The 19,972-nt window shown below is 43.5% G+C and overlaps 1 non-coding gene across 1 annotated transcript; it reads right to left on the bottom strand.

Moving 5' to 3' along the window:
• Positions 1 to 19,215: 19,215 nt before the first annotated feature.
• trnav-uac lies at positions 19,216 to 19,287 on the bottom strand. The gene has a single exon. It is a non-coding gene; the product is annotated as a tRNA-Val (tRNA).
• Between the last annotated feature and the right edge of the window lie 685 nt (positions 19,288 to 19,972).

The raw sequence follows: 19,972 nt of genomic DNA, 5'->3' as shown, positions 1-19,972 counted from the left end.
TCACTTCTATGTAGAACGGACGTCGCTGGGCACATAACAATTTTGACAAGGAACTATAAGCAAATAGAGATGTTGAACATTTGTTAAACAAGTTATTTTGAAGGCAGGGATAAGGAAACAAAGAGGTTTTGGAACAGAGGTCTGGGGTGCAGTGGCTGAAAGTTCAGCCTTCAATGATGAGATGGAATCAGAATCGGAGGAGCACAGAATCGGAGGACAACAAAATAGGGTTTGCTTCGATTGCGTAGGCGGTGGGGGGAAGGGACGACATGTGTAACCGTGAAGAGGTTTGAGAATTAGAATAAAGCGGCAAAGCGGCACAGCGTATGGTACGACAACAACAACTTGCAATTATGTGACGCCTTTCACTCAGGTTAGAGTCTTGGAGCACATGAGGTACCTGCACATTTACACATTGGGACCAGTTATCTTTACTTCAGGCTCCTTTTCAATACTCGGACTATCTGGATTAACCTTTTCCTCAGTGAAAACATATTTATGCTAAGGATTAAAGAAAGGGTTAGCCCCGGCCGGTACCGAGCCACACAGACCAGGAACATTCCAGGCTTGGTCCCTGGCCTGTGTTGACTTGGTTGGTCTAACATGGTCCAGCAGTGAAATCGCTGCTCGGAAGGGAAAAATTAGCCAGCGTTCCTGCACTTTATGCGCATTGACAAATAGTGGCAATTATAATGTCTTTTGTGTGCTTTAAGGTGTATTTCAATTTGAGTTTATGGAATGCATATGTAAAATTATACAATAGTCTCACCACCACTGAAACTAAAGGTGTGCATTAATGTGTGTGGGTGTCAGGCGAGGACTGGATCAGGCTCTGCTGTGATGTCCACAATGGTCAAACGGCCCATTAGCGCTCATTTCCTGCGATCTAACACGAAGAATAGCCAATTGGACGAGGTGCTGGAGAGTTGCCAGTGACTGTGGAGTTGTCTCTCTTTATACGTCGCTGCCTCCAAAAGAAGCTGGAAAGAAATTTAATATTTAGGGTTTGAACAAATTTGATTCTGGACCACATTAACCGGTTTGCGCTGCTGGAGGTTTTTTTTTATTCGATCAATAACACTCTTGTCTGAGAAAAATTCTGTAAATTAAATATAAATAAACCAAACCCGAAGGAAGTTTTTTGCAAAAGTTTGAAATAGGTATTGGTATTTCACCCTCTTGCCTCCGCTCGACTGCCTCCTATTTGTCGCTCGTCCCCTCCACTCCACCATCGGTGGCCACTGGGCCTCGAAACTCTGGAGCTCTCTCCCTCAATCCCTCCGCCTTGCCCCCTCCCTCTCCACTTTCAAATCTGGCCTAAAGACCTTCCTTTTTGATCGTGCTTACGGTCACCTCCCTCCCCTCTGGCTCGGCCACTGTCCGCCACTGTCAAGCGCTCTGCGACACCTCCCCCACGTGAAGGGGGCTATATAAGTGCAAATTGTTGTTGTCGGTAGCAGTGGTAGCTACCAGAGCGAACACCGCTACCGCTAGAGCAGTCAGAAGCTAGCACCAAACCGAGAGTTTCGCTAACCAGGTTCACCACTGAGTGAAGAAAGGGTTAACGCTGAAGTGAACTAGAATATGAGTCACATGAAGAACATTCAGTGCCAGGGAATACAGCAGTTTAGTCACAAGCAAAAGCAAACAGTCTATTTCTTGCTCATTCGCAGAGCCGGTGATGAATAACTCTGTTCATCCCAGCTCCACGCAACACTCCCAGTGCAGTCACTCTTTATTGTTAAGATAAGATAAATGCATCGTCCATACTACCTGTTGCAAATGACATCAAATTAATAACCTGGAATGTTGTACCTGGTGCAGTGAGCGAGATTTATAATTATACCGATACTGTCAGAGAATGCTACTAAAGCATGTCATATATAATTAGGCCGTTTGGGCCTGCAAAATCAGTTTTGCTATTGTTTTTCTCCACTCCTGCTCACTTCCCACGCCCTTTAACAGCCATTTTTTTTGAAGCATCCACAGTAGAAGGTAACACATCAGCTTGCCAACTCCTTTAATACACCTTTATAACCGCCCTCCTAGACTTTTCGAACATACTCCTCGCCGGTCTTCCGAGTCCCAACACCCATAAGCTCCAGCTAATCCAAAACTCAGCCGCCCTCACCTTCACTAACTTTACGTGCTCTATGAACTCAGTCCTCACCTCACCCCACTTGCTCTGTCTTCTAGTTGATTGAACGGAAGCTCCTAACCCACATTTCTATCTTTAAATCACGACTTGAAACCTACCTCGTCAACCAGGTCACTCACTCCATGGCTGTTTGTGGGACATTGCTGTATGCAAACCGACTGCCACATTTCGCCCACTAAATGCACAGTCACTACACTTTACAGTGAAGTATCTTGTGAAGCGTTTTGGGACGTCTCATCGACGTGATAAAGCGCCTATATTAAATGCAAGGATTATTATTATTGTAAGATTATAGCATTTTACATAATCTGTTCCTTCTTCTCTGCCCAACAGCTGACCCCCATCACAGTGAAGTGCTTCACACCAGATGTTATCCTGTGTGAGGGGGTGCTCTAGAAATACAAACTGTTGTTGACTCTTTGCATTCCCGACGCTCCACATTCTCCACAATTTGCATCAGGCTCTGAAGCTGAAGTCAAGGCAGGCTGCAATGTTGGGAAAAACATTTTAAGTCTGCACATGAGGAATTCAGGATCAACAGCTGCTGGAAGGAGTCCAGGTTCATGAACACATGCTCGTATATCCAGGTCTTGGTATTCACCTTAATTGGTATGGTGTTACATTGTCGGAGGTGCCGTCCTTTGTGCTGTCCGGTTGGAGGAGACATTAGACCGAGGTCTTGTCTGCCTGTTCAGGTGGACGTCAAAGATCCCATGGCACTATTTGAAAAGAGAAGGGAGTTTCTCCCGGGGGCTGGGGAATGAACCCAGGTCCTCTTTCTTGCGAGGCGAGTGCTCTAACCGCTAAGCTACAGGACTTTTTTTAAAACAATTTCAAGAGGGGTATGTATTCAGGCATATGCGAGATAAAGGCTTGAAGGGGCATGGGGAATGAGGCAGGCCAATGGAATGAAATAAACAGCTTGCTCTGAGAGCCAGTGCAGACTTGATAATGGGCCAAATGGCCGTCTTCTGTGCTATAGATTTCTATGTTTATGCAAAGAAAGTTGCTGCTGTAGCCATTCAGCAATGGGTGTGACTGGGTGTCTTGACTGAAAAGACCGACAACGAGAGAGAGAGAGAGAGAGAGAGAGCTTGTCAGTTGAATGGCAATAACCTTTTCTTTCATTGTGGAATCGGGAGCCTATTGGAGCAGTGTGAAGGTCTCTTTTCAATCGTTGCTACTTCCCTGTAACTGGTTCAATTTTTGATGCAAAAATCATGTTGAAACCAGGAAGCGTGAGTAGCCAACAACTACTTAGATTAAACATGTCCATGATCTTCGAGGGTTTAAGGCACCCAATTGAAAGTTAGAGGGATTCAAATCTACAGCCTTAAAGATTACAATAACTAATACTTGATATATCACCTCCCAAACCAACAATTGTCAAAGTATTTCACAGCAATATGCTACAAAGTGCAGTTAATTTGTTGGTGAAGATTGTGACTGAGGTGTGTTACCTGTTCTAAGAAATGTTAATGAACAGCAATGGAAAAATATAGTAGTAATGGAATATATATTTATATTAGTAATATAATAGTAATGGAAGATCAAATGGACTGTTGGGCTTCCTTCATCCGAATCAATCTTGTTATCTATACCAAGATGGAGAAAGTATATTCCTTGTATCTGCTAAACGTACAATAATTTTTAAAAAATAATCTTCTAAAGGGATTGCTCACAGAGTATCTGTTTGGCAAGTTATTACTACACTTGAAAAGGATCCTTAGCAGCAGCTCAACAACATGAATTATTTGTGTGTACCCGGTACCGCTTGCAGCTGTTCAAATTCCAGCAACAACTTAAATTCACTGTACAGACATTTCACGTAAAACAGAGTTAAAAGCGCTTTACAGAACAAAATGAATTTGAAGTGAATGCTGTGTGAGCAAATACGGCAGCTAACTTGTACCAGCAACATCCTACAATTCCACTCCTACTATTAGCAGAACTGTTTTATTGCTCCAAAATATTTGGTAACTAGATCTCTAGGTTCCCAAAGCATATTGAAAAAGTCTGGCAAACATGTGTGTTTATCGTGGGATCCTTAGCTGGTTGATGGCGCCATCTTAACACTTGGCTTCTCTTCCTTCTGACTGAGCCATGGCTCCAATAACCAAACTGGACTGCTGGGGGAAGGGGGAGAAAGTGGGGGAATGGGGGAATGTGGGGGAGGGGGGGGGTGGGTGGTAAAGGGCATCTTGTGCTGCTTCAGTTGCGCTCAGAAATTCCGGAGGAGACGTGCATCTTTTCTAGCACATCTGACAAGTGGGAAGCGGTACTATCTGGCAGCGTGAGAGGTGCTCTGGCAGCTCAATGATGCCGTGGCTCCTGGCCTGCAACACAGGGAGAGGAGCTTGTCAAGGCAGGAACTCACTTCTCCACTGCGTGAAGGAACCAGCATTCATTAGCTCTGGAGGACAATGTTTAGGTCTATTCTGAATTAACATTCTCAGACCCTCCTTTACGCTACATTTATTGTCAGCAAACCCGTCTCATCCGTGTCAATCACCTGCACGTTATTTTTGAAGATTAGGAGAAAGTCCAGAAATATTCACAGCCACTTTCGTGGGGAGAATCCATGTCTGGAGGAGAGCAATTCTTAATCGCAAAATCATAATGGCCTGTTCCATTAGTCATACCAACAGGAAGAAAAAAACATTAGTAGATTGATAGAAACAAAGATCATTTTATATAAAACTCTCTTCCTGTTAGGAAGGGAAGGAATAATTGAAAGAGATGTTAGAAATGTAGACACAAACACAGTAAGTCATGGTAATAAAACCTCACATTGGCTTACCAATACCTCTTCGTTTCTCTGTTATTTCAATGGAAGGCTGCTTATTTTGCGTCCATTATCAGGCCTGACCCCCGGAGGTCAGAAAGAAGCCAATATACCCTTTGAGTCAGCTTATTTTGGGACAGTCAAGGTTTTGGTTTTGTGGTGCTTGTCCAAAATGCAATTACTGCTCTATTGGTAGAGGTAGTACTACTCGTAGACTCTACACTGCATTGAAGCTCCACATCGGGACTAGGAATCGTATAGTCTACGCTGGTACTCCAATGCAGTGCCATTGTTGTTCCATTGTTGGAGGTGCCATCCTTCGGAAATGAGTCCCTTGTACTGTTCCTGGCAAAAATGCCCAGCTAAGACTATCTATGAGTTAAGGTTTTGGCCTGTTCAGTTGAGGACAGTCTACTCCTCCAAGTCTGTCTTAGATTACCACAGCCTTCCTGTCATTGCCAGATGTGGCTTCTTACAACCAGTTCAATGCTGCTTAACATTCCCTCCCAACCTGACAATATATTTAGACATGGTACGAATGCAAAACTCACTCAGGTATTGGCCTTGAAAGAGTGAAAAGCCTTGTGAATCCAAAGGTACTCGGTTCCTGAACCCTTCAACCTCAAGTCAACACTAAATGAAATGGGATCTCCAGCAAGATTTAATCCCCAAATTTCTGACTCATTGTAATATATTCCTTTTTTATTTTATGCTTATTACCTTGTAGGGCTCTAAGGTGTCAGTCAGCATGGCTCAGTGGGTGACCATCTTACCTTCGCCTGAGAACGTTCAAGCCACTTGTTGAGACCTGAGCTTGTAGACATGAGAGTGCAGTCGTGCACCATCGGTGGCCGTGCCTTCAGCCACTATCCCCCAGAGCTCCAGAACTCTCTCCCCCAATCACTCCTCCTGGCCCCCTCCCTCCCCACTTTCAAATCCCGCCTAAAGACCTTCCTTTTTTGATCGTGCTTACAATAACCTCCCCCCTCCCTCTCCCCCCTGGCTCGGGATCAGACTGTTAAGCACTCCGGGACTCTATCCGGTGTGGAGGGCGCTATGTAAATGCAAGTTGTCGTTGTTGTTGTTGTTGGGGGAGCTGCATTGTTGCAGGGCTGTTTTTTGGGGGTGAGATATTAAATCAAGGTTTTGACTGTTTACTCTTTAAAGATCATTTGACGCTATTTAAAAAGAGAAGGAATTTGCTCTGTTCATTAATTCTCCAGATAAATTGATTATTCAGCTGTGGGTCTTTGCAGTGACCCTAAACTGAACGTGGGACAATCACCGGTGCTATGTGCAGATCACCTTGGTTTTATGTTACATTACAAACTGTGTTCAATTATTGGTCACGTTTTACAATAAAAAAAAGTCATATTAATCCACCAAGCCAGCCCGTTTACTGTGTTATCCGAACACTATTATCGTTTAAGTTGTCGTGTCCTTTTACCGTTCTGTTCAATAATCCTGTTATTAACATTGTGCTATTCTGACGTGTAATGCTGGAACTGTTGCCACCAAATACGTATTGTGGGGCGTGAAGGGTTTAGTTTGTAAGTGTCTGCGGGTGCGGGTTGACTGTGTGGTGGTTCATTGTGCGATCAGGTATCTCGCTCAACACTATGGATGTTATCAATCTACACTGACAGGTTTATAAACATTCGTAGATATGGGGAGAGAGGCGGAAAGTGGGATTAATAACAAACCCAAGGGTAAAATTCCACCTGGATCGAGCATTTCAAAAGCATCCAGGACATGGGAAATTATTAAACACAGCCTTAATTTTTTCAGCCGCTTTTCTGCGAGTTCTTTCAGGAGCTGCAGAAAATGAGATTCAAATTAAAAACTGACTTCAACAATTTGTTGAATTCTGAACGCTCTGAAATGCTACGTTAATAATAATACTAACTGATACAGTGAAATTTAGACCCCTGGTGGAGTTTAGAAAAAACGGTAACATTGGCAATAATAATCTTTGCATTTGATATAGCGCCTTATCACGTGTTCGAGACACCTCAAAGCACTTCACAGAATATAATGTAAAGTGAATTGACTGTATATTTTGTGGGTGAAACGCGGCAGCCAATTGCACACAGCAGCGTCCCCACAAACAGTCGTGGATTGAGTGACCATATTATTTATTTATTTTATTACTTTTTTGAAGGGGTTATTACCCAGAAATTTCTGTTTCTAAGTTTGCTGCAGCCAACTGTAACCCTTCCCAAACGCACAGTGTGTACCATGTCACTATGTAAAGTTCCGAATGGTGCAGTTATTGTCCTGGTGTTGACAAAATTAACCGGGTATTACATTTCCAGATGAAAGCAGATTTCTGCCTTTCCCACTTCTGGGAACGTGGAGACAATAGTTATTGCGATTTTTAATGAAATTTCATCAGTGGCAACGAAAAGGCTCAGAACTCATGCCGAAACCACATCCCCTGTCTCCATCTGTTGCTAACCCCTGCCACTTCTCTGAGTCCAATCATTTTCTCTCTTATTTTGGTCAACCGGATGTATGACACATGCAGAAACCCATCACCATGCTTAAGAGTGTCCGAACCAAGCTGAGAGTTTCATCTACACTTGGAAATTCTTGTGCCTGGAGTGGAATAACTACTGTCTCTCAGACAGCTTACACACAGCTTACCTAATTGCAGAGAGTATTAGGCATACGTTGGTCAGAGTCAAGGCTTGGGAACCTCAGCCTGTGCTGGGGGCGGCAGCTAAAACCATATAACCATTGAAAACACTGCCTGGCAAGCTTCCCACATCTCGTCAAGCCAGGACCACCCTACCCATTAGCGCTTTGGCTTGCAGTGTTAACGTGAGCTGAGTAGGAAAAATCCCTGCCCTTAAATCATGCCAATGAGCCAGGCTGGTTTGTAACCAGCAGTGCCCTGGAGCACAGCAAACCTATCTGTCTTGGAAACCAGACTACCAAGAGCATTGCAGAGGATTGACTTGATTCCGACATTCCATTGTCAAACACATCACCTTGGAGCCAGTTCAGCTACACGGAGACCTCACTTACCTCCCACGGAAGGGGAATAATCACTAGTTCGTCATTTGACATTCGACAAGTGCGGTTGGAAGCCCACATCATAATCCCTTAATCCCAGGCACGTTAGAATAGATTGTAGAAGATGTGCGACTTGATTTAGGCAAATTTAACCGAAATACTGTCAAAGAAGTAAATCTTGAATAAAATTGACACTGACTACACTTTCAAAGTAACTTTTTGTTAAGCACTTTTTAAGTATTTGAAAAAAATGATAAGCTGCTGTGTTCGTGCACATATTTATTATTCCAGATCACGCGTTTGAGTTATTTCTTCGACGAAGAGAGAGTGGCTTTCAGGTTCATGCTGAGAAACAAATATCTTACAAAATAAAACAAAAATAAACTTAGAGCCGGAGCCTAATGAGCAACCTCTCTTCCATTCAAAAATCCTGGGTGTGAGGAGCCTGGAGGGTTACATGCTGGTTTATTCTAGCGTTACATTAAATAAGGAAGTCTTAAATACAAATTTACATTTATATAGTGCCTCTCACATCAGGAAGACATCCAAGGTCATGTTTGCCTGTATAACATTTAATTCTAATCAATTATGTTTTTAGAGCACTTTGAGTTGTTAAAAGATGTGCCAGGAAAAGACTAATGCATCCAGCTATGGCCTCAAACCATGTGTAATGGAAGGTCAATCCTACACTGTCCAGATTTGTTCATCTGCAGCATGATGGCGATCAGGAATGAGCATCTGATTGATCTCCTTTGGTAACCAAGGGGAATTGAGGCCATTTGTAGCTTCAGCTGAAATCAACGAACTCAGCACAGGGTGAAATTTGAACGGCAACCATTACCTCTTCATGGCCAAGTACCGAATTATCAAGTGACTTTAATGGTTAAGACATCAAGAGGCTTAATTCAGCAATTATTGCTAACTGTGAAGAAAGCATTGTTTCACTGCAAATCATGTTTGTTGTGCATTGCAAAATATATTTTGCCTACCAAATCACAAAATCACTACACTTCACAGTAAATCTTATGAAGCACTTTGAGACATCCTCCTGATGTGAAAGGCGGTATACAACAAGAACTTGCATTTATGTAGCGCCCTTAACGCAGGGTAGTGTCCCGGAACATTTCACAGTGATCATTACATATAAATATAAAGATTATACAATTTTATTTGAAGGACTAGTGGCTTCAGTAGATCTCTAAACCAGCTTTTTGCCACCCAGACAGAGATTAAACAAATGAGTGTACAAAATGATAAGTACCTGAGAGAATACAGGAAATGTTCATTACAACATGAGGAGGCTCATTACATGAGGGTGGCTGGCGTATCTCAAGTTGTCCTGTAAAGGTCCTCTGACTATCCTGAAGGCGGATGCCCATCAGATAGCTGATGAGGCAACTCTGAGGCTTGGGTTGACAGCTGCTGGAAGGCGTTACCTGGAGTCCAAATTGGTGAACACCCATTTGTACATCAAGTGCCTGGAATCCACCTCGGTTGGTTTGTAGAGAGGTCAGCGACTGCTGCTCAAGCTTCACATCTCCAAATTGGCGGAACCATCGCTCAATGAGAAGGGATGTGTGTCCGAGCTGTTGACAGGAAGATGCTCCCATGTATTTCATGCTGAACTGTGTTGCCCACCAGGAAGCTCCTGCTACTTGCCATCCAGCTAGTGAGGGCTCAAACCCATGCTTGTCGGATGTCAAATGAACAACTAATGACTGTTGTTCTTGGAGGGGGGAGTTAAACTCCAACAGTACCCCAACGCACAGTCTAGAGTGCCCAAGCCTTTGTCTTGTCAACTTGCAACCTAATAATCTCTGGAATAGGTAAGCAAGATGCCTCCCTCCAGAGAGAGAGAGTGCATTCCGTTCCAATAAATACCTTTGGAATTTCAATGTGTAAGTGAGATACATGGCTCTCTCTGTTTGGTTTAGATCCTCTTTAGCATACTGATAATGGGTTTCCTCGTGTGTCAGACACCCAGCTGACCAAAAAACATTCCAACAGATGAGCTCTGAGCAGCCAATGTTTACTCACTCACAGGTCTCCAGGACAATCCAAGCCATCTCCACCAACTCAAGGCGACTGAGACTTCTGAGTAAGATCACTTGGCTTACTGGGTGGACGTGTCTGCACCAGGTTCATCATTCTATCCCTCAAGAAATCTACATTGAACATTACCTTGTTTCAGCCTGGAGCAGTGATAGCGCTCTCACCTCTGAGTCCAAAGCTTGTGGGTTCAAGCCCCATTTTGGGACTTGGAATCACATTGTCTCAGCTGACACTCCAATGCAGTGCTAGGGTATGTGCTACATTGTTGGAGGTGCCGTGCTTCGGATGACATGTTAAACCGAGGACTCGTTTGCCTCTTCTGGTGGATCCCATGGCACTATTCGAAATGAGAAGGGAGTTTCTCCTGGTTTCCTGACCAACAATTTCCTGAATAAAAAATTGGTCACTCACTCCATGGCTGTTTGTGGGACATTGCTGTGCGGAACTGGCTGCTGGTTTCGCTCACAAAACATTCAGTCAATTCACTTCACAGTATATTCTGTGAAGCGCTTTGAGCCATCTCGAAGATGTGATAAGGCGCTGTATCAAAAGCAGGCATTATTATTATTATTATGTAAACACTTGAGCATCTGGTTTGTTCTCCATTCAGTTGCAAAAAGGAGTGATTTGACGATGAACAGTTTCGTTTGGCAAAGCTCCAGGGATTCAACTAATCTAATTTGCAATTGCTGAAGGTCAGATGTTTAGAAGAGAGGTTCAGATGAAGCTCATTTGATTTTCTCTTTTCAGAACACCCGCCCAACTGTCCTTCCATCACAGCATCAAGCTCTTTCATACATGGATTCAGCATTATGGCCTCAACTGTCCTTCCTGGCAATCTGCCCCAGTCATTAATTACCTGCTATATAATATTTCCTGAAATTGTCCTATGTCGTCCTAAAACCTGCTCTGCTGGCTTGGTGTATCTGGAAGGATTGTTCTGGATTTACCTTCTCAATCCTATTTAGAATTCTGTATACCTCAAAAAGCCTCCTCCCTCCACCCAGAGACATTTCATTTTAAGACTGAAGAGCCCTCACTTGTCTCATCATTGTTCATAGCTCATCCTCTGACAATAGGAATCAGCACTATTGCTCTCCTCTATACTCGCTCCAGGGCCTAGGCAGCTGCCTTATGTCACAACAACCGGAACTGTACATAGTCCTTGGCCTAACCAGATTACTGTACAGCTCAAGTAACATTTCGAGTTATCTGAACTCAATGTATTTGGCAATATGGCCCGGTACCCAGCTGCCCCACACTATACAAACATAGTGAGAGATTTATCAGCTGACAACCCATAACACCCTTTCAACTTCCTCTTCATCAAGTTTTATCTCATTTGTGGAGCTTATGTGCCTCCTATTGTTATTCCCTACTTTGCTTTATCTGTACTGAGCTTTGACACTGGTATTCACTGAGTGGAGGGAACAGCCCGGTTGATAGGGTTTGAGCAGGTCATAGAGGTGTGTGTGTGTGTGGATGGGGGGGTGGGGGCGGGAGGCCCGAGAACAGGGAGGGATTTGAACGCGAAAATGAGGATCTTGAACTCGATCCACTGGGGGATGTGGAGAATATAGGGATGGGGGTGATATGCTCACAGTGCAAGTGTGGGAGAGGACATGGGCTACAGAGTTCTGACTAATCTGCAGCTGGTGTAGGGAAGAGTTAGAGAGTCTGGTGAGCAGAGTGAAGCCTAGATGTTACACAAGCATGGGCGAGAGTTCTGATCAGACCAAGAGAAGAGATAGTGGTGGAGGTGTGCATTGTTTCGGAGATGGGGGGTGAGAGGAAAGCTGTGTGGGTTGGAGCACGGATGTGGGTTTTCAAACTTAGTTGGGAGATGAGGGAGAGACAGGGTAATAGCTCAACGTAACCAAACTCTTCTCTATTTACTCCACAAATAGACCAATGGGTCTCGTTTTATCTTTGTTTGTTTTTTTGCAAATTGCACTGATTCCGACTGGAATTTATCCAGCACCCTTTAAAGATGTGTCCACTGCTTTTCAGCAACTACTGCGACAAACTTGGTCCGGATCAAGGGGGAAATGAATTATCCTTCTGACAAGGGATGGCTGCACTCTTGCTGATGTCTTTCAGTGGCTCTTCTTACTGTATTGAGGTCACAGGCAGTCGAGGAACAGATGTCTCGTAAGGACCTTCCACTCATCTAACATCATTCATTTCTGCTCCAGGGACATAAATAAGAATAATGTTCAGCCCGTTGTTCCACTCATGTCAATGGAGTGCCCTAGTTTCCAAGTCCCTGGCAATCTGTAATCAGTTGCAAAGTATTAAAAACTTTAACTGGGCACAAGAGATGGGCCATTTATACCTTGTAAGTTGTGCATGTCTGATATCATTTTATCCACACCATTTGAAAAATCCCCCAAATAAAATTGGTCACTCATTCCCTTGCTACACGCAACTGGATGCAGTGTTTCGACCACCAAATACACATTTAAACCATTGCACAGCAATGGAAGCAGTACGAGATGTCTTGACGATGTGATGGGGCATAAGTTGTAATGATTCTTTACCAATTGACACATCAAGGGATCAAAATTCCATGCACCACATTGCAAACACGAATTTAGATCGGTCGCGTGAATGTTAAAATGCAATAAAAGGGTGCGTACATTTACATGGAAAATTTCCGTGGGCATCCTGACTTACCTAATTAGTTTTTAAATGATATGATCATGTCATATCTTCAAAGGGCCTCACATTTTCACCTGCTCTGGGATGGTTTCCTTAATGTAGGACATTGTCTCAACTTCAGAACGACATAGGCACAGGTACAAATAGGTACAGATTTTTGCAATAAGGTAAACCGGATTCTGTTGATGGTGGACACATCCAGGGGGTGATATCACTTTGATGAGCTTGCTGATCAGGCCCCAGAGGTTTGATCTGAAAATAGCTTCCGATTGGCATGGTGTAATATTTGGAACTTTCTAGAGACTAACACTCGCACCCTCAATTTCCCAACGCTAATGTTTTGGCAAGAGTAAATTTCCAGCACCACGGTCCCAACCCTTTCATATCGCTTATGTTTTTTCTTTGTACAAAAGGTAAATAACGGCTGGTACAGGTTGCCAGGAAGAGTGGTTGAGACCAGGCTACTGGATTCATTTTAAAAAAAAGTTTGATACTGAGAAGAGGGGATGGTACGGTGTTTTGAAAGGATGAGATCAAATGGGCCGATTCAATTCACAGCATTGGTTTGACAAAGGAGGTTCTTTGGCCTGCTCCTGATCTCCATCCTGTGACCCCCAACATGTGTGACGGGTGAGAGGGTGATATCCCTTCTTCCCCCAGTCAAAGAGCATGTCAATACTTCACCTAGACTATCAGATAAATAACAAGTCACTTGCTCTGATGTAAATAATTCCACATTGACAGAACAAAGGAGCCATTGACGTATTCCAGGTGGCCATCCCACGCACGGACACTTATGCCAAAGCATGTACATCATGTGCGTATTTAGGTGTATTCCCATTATAGTAAATAAAGTTGTCTTCTCGAAAGTAACTCACACATCAGTGAGATAACTGCAGGGCCTAAGACCTGTGTATCAGCAGAGTAACTAATACACCTACCCGTGTTAGCTGATGAGCTAATATCTCTGGCTGGAGATTAGGAAAAGGCAGTTCCACAGGGGGTTTAAAGCAATGTCACAGCTACAGGCCAGTCTGTGCTAGTTACTTCCCCCCACCCCTCCCCAACTAACTTATCTTCCTGTCAGAGCCAGGAAACTCCAGCAGGGCTGATAAACATGCAGCAAAGGATATGACCTCTTCCTCGAACTGTTACTGGCAGCAGCAATAGCTGCTAAACCCATCTGAATGTATCCCTCCATTGTCAGCCTGGGCTGAACGCTGGACGTTTCTTTTACGTGGATTTGGCATAAAATATGAGCAGCTGCAGGATTTAACTAATGGCCTTCATTGGTTGCTGTTGTAGCACCTCTTGCTGTGATACAGTATGAACATACATACTCTGATTGTGCTCTTCTCTTCTGGGGGACTGGGCTGTGTGATCACTCCCTTGTAGGAGTGGACTGTGTGATTATACTCTTGTAGGAGTTGGGACTGTATGACTTTGCTTCCTTCCTGATTATTTTAACTTGATCTCTTCAGTCACTGACTCACCAGCCAGTGGAAATAATCTCTCCCCATTGAATCAAACCCCTTCCCAATAACTTTAAAGACATTTATGCCCTTGACCTTCTCTGTTACAGTGAAACCCAGTTTCTCTAGTCTCTGCTCATAGCTCAAACCACTCATCCCTGGTATTATCCTAGTAAATCTCCTCTGCACCATCTCTGTTGTCCCTGGCATTCTTCCTAAAGCTGGGTGACCAAAACTGGGCTTATTACTCTACCCGCAGTCCAACTGACAATCGATGCAAGTTAAGCATCACCTCCTTCGTAGCGCTCCACCACCAGAGAACATGAAAAACTGGCTGACACAGCTGTCTTGCATATCGATTCTGAACAGAGCCATCTACAGCATACGTTCAGCAATTGCCTCTAGTAGATTTTGTTTGGTCAGCCGGGTGTCTGACACTTACAGAAACCCATCACCATGCGTAAAAGTATCCAAGCCACGCTGAGATTTCCATTCATCCCACCTACACATGGAAATCCCAGAGATAGATTGTTGGAATGGAATGCGCTCTCACTCTCTCTCCCTGGAGGGACGCATTCTGCTTACCTGATTCCGGAAAGTATTAGGCGCAGGTTGGCAAGAGCCAAGGCTTGGGGACCCCAGAATGTGCGCTGGGGTAACTGCTGGAGTCTAACCAGCTAAAACCGCGTAGCGTGCCATTGATATTGCTGTCTGGCAAGCTTTCCCGCTGCTTGTCCAGCTAGGACCACCCTACCTGTTAGGGCATTGGCTTTCAGAGTTAGCAGGAGCTGATTGGGATGGCTTCCTGCCCCCAGTGACTGGTCTGCCCTTCCAGTGTCCTGGAATACTGTGGACCTGCCTGGCACAGGAACCGGACGAGAGACTGTAAAGGAGGACTGGTTCGATTCCAACATTCCATTGCGAAGTGCGTCACCTTGGAGCCAGTTCAGCTTCATGGTGGCCCCGCTTACCTCCTCCCCAAGGAGGAGCATCTAGTAGATACAGAGCACCAGCCATTGATCTGGGAGCAGCGAGTAGACCTGCAGCGCTCTTACTGTAGATATGATCTGCAGCTTCTCCACATCCATTTAATGTGTGAGAGAGAGAGAGGGAGAGGAGGAAAATGAGGTAATTATTGAACTTAATGCTGGATTTATGCTGCATAATTTGCATTGCAAAATTGACTTGATGTGAATTGCAAGGTACAAATGAGGCAAAATGAGACCAAAAGTAGAGCTGGTTTGAGGAACAGTTTTAATTCACAGCAAAGAAATTGCAGTCAACATTAGATGTAGCTTCTTTGACAATGTAATAATAATAATAATAATCCTTGCATTTGATATAGCGCTTTTCACGTCGGGAGGACGTCCCAAAGCGCTTCACAGAACACACTGTAAAGTGAATTGACTCTATATTTGTGGGCGAACGCGGCAGCCAATTGCGCACAGCAATGTCCCACAAACAGTCGTAGATTGAAAATGACCAATTTATTATTGTTTTTTGTTTTTTTGGAGGGATTATTATTAGGCGTAATTGTAATTACATTGTAATGTACTATTACAAGGAAGGAAATCCTATTAGTGGCTGACGTTATTAAAGGTGCTACAATTAAAACCAACCACAATTTCAGCCAATGTGTGTTTTTAAAGCATTTTTACCACCGTAAATGTATTGGCAACTGGAGAATGATATCCCTTTACCAACAGGAGGAGATTCCACCTTTTATTGGGTGCAGTAGATGTGCAATGCTGCCTTGCTGGAAGGGGACTCTTTATCAGAGGGCTGTCTACCTTCCTTAAAACATGAAAGATGCAGAGCTTTTTTTTGTTACCAGTCTGTTTCCTATTGTTGCTGACTCTGTTATGATTTAGCAAAAGGTCAGTGGGAAGAGGAGAGGAAAAACACAGCCCAGTAACGGATGCAAACAAACCATCAACAGAACTCTGCCTCTTCAATTGCTCTCGTATGTCTGCTCCATTAAACTGGTTACACACAGTGCTTTTCTGTGAAGTTGGTACAATACAATATTACATTTGTATAGCGCCTTTCATGTCGGGAGGATGTCCCAAGGTGCTGGACAATCAGGGATTTGGCCCCGAGCGTGGGTGATGGGGGGATAAGGGAGGGCGGAAGGCAGGAGGGTAGGAGGGTGGCCGAAGGCATGGTCTAAGACGACAGTACAAACAGGGTAAAATCCAAAAACAGAATCACCGATGCAGGGCAGGTGTGCTCTATTCATTGCACCTTACCCTAATGCTGACAGAAATGGACTGTTTGCCAAATTAATTCTTCAGATCAGTACTCACCAATTAGAAAAAATGGAGGAAGTCTAAATCCATTCCAATGGTCCTAGAATCTATAACATATAACACTTGTAAGGGTCAGTTACACATACGTTATGAAAAAAATTAAAGCCTCAAATACTTATAGGGCCTCAGGAGCAGAGAGAATATACCTAGAATCCGCAAAGAACTGAGGGGGAGAAATACATGGATTGGAAGATCGCAAATGTCACACCACTATTTAAAAAAGGTGGAAAGGAAAAGATGGGGAACTATAGGCCAGTTAGTCTCACATCAGTGGTAGGAAAAAATTTAGAATCGTTGATTAAGGATGTGGTAGTGCGTATTTAGGGCACAATATAATTAGGCCAAGTCAACACGGCTTTACAAAAAGGAAGTCATGTTTGACAAATCTCATAGAGTTTTTTGAGGACATTTCCAGTAAACTAGAATCAGTGGATGTGGACTATTTGGACTTCCAGAAGGCATTCGATAAGGTGCCACATAAAAGGTTAGTCCAAAAGATAAGGGCCCATGGAATTGGGGGGAGCATATTAACGTGGATTGGGGAATGGTTAATGGGTAGGAAACAAAGAGTAGGGATAAATGGGTCCTTTTCAGATTGGTGGGATGTGACTAGTGGAGTGCCACAAGGATCAGTCCTTGGGCCTCAGCTATTTACCATCTACATCAATGATCTAGATGAGGACATCGAAGTTAATATATCTAAATTCGCGGATGACACAAAACTAGGAGGAAGTGTCAACACAGAGGACGACATTAAAAAAATGCAGCGAGACATAGATAGGTTAGGTGATTGGGCAGGTAGGTGGCAGATGAAGTATAATGTAGGGAAGTGCGAAGTCATCCACCTCGGTAGCAAAAACAGTAGAGCGGGTTATTTTTTAGAAGGGGAGAGATTGGAATGTGTTAGCGTCCAGAGGGACTTGGGTGTCCTTGTACACCAATCACAGAAAGTTAGTCTGCAGGTGCAGCAGCAATTAGGAAGGCGAACGGTATGTTAGCATTCATTATGAAAGGATTAGAGTATAAGAGTAGGGAAGTCTTGCTGCAACTGTATAGGGCCCTGGTGAGACCACACCTGGAATACTGTGTGCAGTTTTGGTCTCCTTATTTAAGGAAGGATGTACTTGCCTTGGAGGGGGTGCAGTGTGGATTTATTAGGTTAGTACCAGGGATGAAAGGGTTGAGTTACGAGGATAGACTGACCAATTTCCACCTTTTTTATAGAAACCTATAAGATCATCAAAGGGCAATGATAGAGTAGATAGTGGGAGATTGTTTCCCCGGTTGGAGAAACTAAAACCAGGGGTCACAACCTTAAAATCAGAGGCAGCCCTTTCGCACTGAGTTGAGGAAGAACTTCTTCACTCAAAGGGCGGTGAATGTATGGAACTCACTACCCCAAAGGGCTGTTGACGCTCAGTCCTTGAACATATTCAAGACTGAGATAGATAGATTTCTTATTGCGAAAGGGATTAAGGGATATGGGGATAAGGCAGGGTTAGGTTATTAGCTGGAGTTAGATTAGAAGATCAGTCTTGATTGAATGGCGGGGTAGGCTCGAAGGGCCGAATGACCTACTCCTGCTTCTACATGTTATGTTATGTTATGTTAAGAACACAGAAAGCACAGAATTGGAAAATGGCTAATCACCCCATCAAACAAGCGCTTTCTAAAGACTATGTAAAAAAGATAGATATGTAAAGTAGTGGCAAATGAACTGCATTGCAAAATACCCCATCGATAGAAAAAAAGTGAAGGGGAAAGACTCTGTGTGGGTTTAATAGAGTTGTGCAGAAGTCTGTTGTGGCTAAATATATTCATGGAGAATACTTGTACACCTATGAACAAGCTTGCTAGCGACCAGTAACTGGTGAAAGATAGATAGAAAATAATCATGGTAAACTCCACAGATTTTCAACTTACTGTTACAGAGAAGGTAAAGGGGAGACTTTCCAATACAATGTTGGGAGAGCATTGAATTGTCAAAGTGCAATTCGTTGGATGAGACATTAAACCGGGCTCCCGTTTATCTGTTCGGGTGGACGATAAAAATTTAAAAAGTAAAGAGAGTTTCTCCCTGTGTCCTCAGAATAAAATTGTGCATTAACTTTATGCTGTTCACAGTCGCAACACTTTACAGTAATTCCTATGAAGTGCTTTGAGAATACTAAGGTGCTTTACCCACTGCAAGGATTATTATTGCTACCTGTCGATACAATGAAAGGGAGTTAATGCAGGTTGTGGTGAATAAGACAAGCGCTTAGATGCAACGCTAGGGCATTTGAATTTAAATTCAAACACATTACCCAAATTTCCCTGACATATTGGTAATTCTACCATATTCTATTCTATTAAATATAAAAGGCTATGGGGAAAAAAGCAGGAAGATGGAACAAAATGGAAGGCTCTTTCAGGGAACTAGCACAGGCACGATCAGTTGAATGGTGTCCTTAAATTTCTATGGGTTCTCCCTTAGGCACCCTACTTCACTTCACAAGGATGATGAATACATAATAATAATAATAATAATCCTTGCATTTGATATAGCGCTTTTCATGTTGGGAGGACGTCCCAAAGCGCTTCACAGAAACACACTGTAAAGTGAATTGACTGTATATTAGTGGGCAAACGCGGCAGCCAATTGCGCACAGCAATGTCCCACAAACAGTCGTAGATTGAAAATGACCCATTTATTATTTTTTGGGGGGTTTTGGAGGGATTATTATTAGGCGTGTGGGGTAAGGAAACTTGCCCAAGGTTTCGCCCTGCCTGGAATTGAACTCGGGTCTCTCGCTTGTAAAGCGAGTGCTCTAACCACTGAGCTACAGGACTCCATTACAGAGAAGAGAGACAAGCATCATCTGTAGGCCTCACAACTGCCTTCAGATTTGTTGCATTGACCGGACCTTCTGTTTTGTGACATCTTCGGTGAAATTTGAGGCCTGTGATCCTCAAGTCACCAACGTCCGATAAAAGGCCAGTGATCAATCTGGTGTAAGGAGAGGTTGGCTGTTTTTACTTGCTGGCCTTTTACAGACTTTGCTGACCTGGGACACAACAGCTGTGAATTGCACAAACTGGAAGTTGCTAATATCACCGCAGATGCCTTTTGCACATATCACAACTTGGAAACGATTCGCAAAGGCTTCAAACTGCTAAAAGACAAGGATAAAAAATAATAATCCTTGCATTTGATATGGCACCATATCATGCTTTCCAGATGTTTCAAACCACTTAGCAGGATATACTGTAGATTGTACTGACTATATATTTGTGTAGGCAAACACAGCAGCCAATTTGCACATAGCAAAGTCCTTCAAACAGCCATGAAGTAAATTACGTATTTTCTTTGGTGGATTGTTGGTCAGAAATTCTCTTCTGTTTTCGAATCGTGCCATGGGATTATTAACATTCATTTGAACAGGCAGACGGGGTTTTAGTTTTATGTCTTATTTGAAGGACGGCACCTCCAACAACACACTCCTGCAGCACTGTGTTGGTGTGGCAACAACAACAA

This window comes from Callorhinchus milii, unplaced genomic scaffold (genome assembly GCF_018977255.1).
Source record: "Callorhinchus milii isolate IMCB2004 unplaced genomic scaffold, IMCB_Cmil_1.0 Scaffold1, whole genome shotgun sequence".
Classification (NCBI taxonomy): domain Eukaryota; kingdom Metazoa; phylum Chordata; class Chondrichthyes; order Chimaeriformes; family Callorhinchidae; genus Callorhinchus; species Callorhinchus milii.
The sequence above is the reverse complement of the archived record's forward strand: the minus strand, read 5'-3'. Positions and strand labels throughout refer to the sequence as shown.